The sequence below is a fragment of the Hemiscyllium ocellatum genome, chromosome 6, assembly GCF_020745735.1.
Source record: "Hemiscyllium ocellatum isolate sHemOce1 chromosome 6, sHemOce1.pat.X.cur, whole genome shotgun sequence".
NCBI lineage: Eukaryota > Metazoa > Chordata > Chondrichthyes > Orectolobiformes > Hemiscylliidae > Hemiscyllium > Hemiscyllium ocellatum.
In genome coordinates, this window is record NC_083406.1 from 5854653 (window position 1) to 5856686 (window position 2034).

Genomic DNA, 2034 nt, shown 5'->3' on the forward strand with positions numbered 1-2034 from the left:
AATAAGGAGGTGGCGACACAGGAAGAGTTGGCCATTTTTAAAGTAAACTAATATAATTTAAACCATCACCTTAAATTGGCCATAGAATTTAGGATCTAAAATTGGCGACAGAGAAATGGAAAATTGCAAATGTTAAACCCTTGTCGAACGAAACACATATGATTAAATCTGGCAAGTACAAAAAGTTAGCTTAACCTTAGGAGTGGGGAAACTCTCAAAATTGCAATTCTGGACAAAATTAACAGTTACTAGGTAAGTGTGAACTAATCCCTGTAACCCTGCATTTCCCATGGCCAATCCATCCTGACCTGCACTTCTTTAGATTGTGGGAGAAATCCATATCACTCAGAGGAAACCCACACAGTCACAGGGAGAATGTGCAAACTCCACACAGACAAGTCACCCAAGGTGGGAATCAAACCCAGGTCCCTGGCGCTGTGAGGCAGCAGTGTCACCCATCCATTTGCTCGTGGATTTATGTATCTCTTCGATGTGTAAAAGACAATGGAATCGGACCAGCTGAGTTACTCTCAAAAAAAAGACTGTGGAGACACAGCAGGTAGAATTACCTCCTTCTGTGCTGAAGCTGTTCTCTGATTTTTATCTATTATGATTCCAGGATTCTTGGATCTTGTTATTTTACCGAACCATTACTATGTTTATTTTGCTGCATTTGTGATGGCTTTATGATTAACTGATTAGTGACAGGGCCTCAGCCTTAACAAAGGTAATACTGCATTGAGATTGTCAATCAGAGCCATCAACGCTTGCTGTCTTTATTGTGGCATTTCTTGTCTGGCCAGCTTATAATACATGTCCATTCAAAGCTCCAGGATTGTGCTGCAGTGCTCTCGAGGGCTTCCTCTGCACTGCTTGTTTTGTCTAGTTGCCTAGCATTTCCATTCCAGAACAGAATGCTCATTGCATACCAAACAGCGCTACATTATTTCACTAATGACAGCATCGTATTACAAAAAAAAATTCTGATTATATTCTCAAAATTTAGTCATCTGTAATAGAAAAAAATCATGCTGGAAGCACTATAGGGGAAATTGGATTGTGCTGGCTAAATTATTACAAGATAATGGCTTTTAATACACTTTCATTTTGCTGTTGGTTTGGGGACATAAGTACAGCATACCAATATCTTTTTCCATCCTTTTCTATTGGGTTTGCTTCCCTAATGATTGTTCTGGCATTGCCATTCAGTTTCGGAAACTTCTGTGTGCGCTTAAGTTGATGCTACTGTGAGATTATTGTAATATATGTAAATAAGAATGATTAGTGCAACACCCATTAATCTGGGCCTCCAACGTGCCAGCGGTAATTTAGAGTAAATAAAAGATATTTAACTTCTTGCCATTTCGAATAAAACTGACTGAAGGCTTTATTTTGGAGCCATCAGCAACTTTGAATGAAAGAACATTTTTACAGTGTTCTCCATGATCTCAGGATATCTCAAAGCATTGTACAGACAATGAAGTGGTTTTGAAGTATGGCCATTAGTTAGGATGTAAGAAATGTAGCAATCAGTTTTGCACACTGCCAGGTCTCATAAAGAGCAATGACTGAGGCATAGATGATGGGTTTAAGTGTTAGTTGAAGAGAACTCTATGCTCTTCAAGTAGTGTTTCAGGATCTTTAATGCCACCATGGAAGGTAGATTTTGTTGCCTACGGCCATACTAGCCTCAAAACATCTGATCTCAGAAGCTAAGCAGACTTAGGCCTGGTTAGTACTTGGATGGGAGACCGCCTGGGAATACCAGGTGCAGTAGGCTTTTAAAATTGGTGGCACAGTGGTTAGGACTACTGCCTCACAGTGCCAGAGACCCAGGTTCTATTCCAGCCCCAGGCAACTGACTGTGTGGAGTTTGCACATTCTCCCTGTGTCTGCGTGGGTTTTTTCTGGGTGCTCCGGTTTCCTCCCACAGTCCAAAGATGTGCAGGCTAGGTGAATTGGCCATGCTAAATTGCTCTTAGTGTTAGGTGAAGGGGTAAATGTAGGGGAATAGGTCTGGGTGGGTTGCGTTTC

The 2034-nt window shown here is 41.1% G+C and overlaps 1 pseudogene; it reads left to right on the forward strand.

The window, feature by feature from the left end:
* Window positions 1-1671: 1671 nt before the first annotated feature.
* On the forward strand, window positions 1672-1780 carry LOC132816992 (5S ribosomal RNA; annotated as a pseudogene).
* Window positions 1781-2034: the final 254 nt, after the last annotated feature.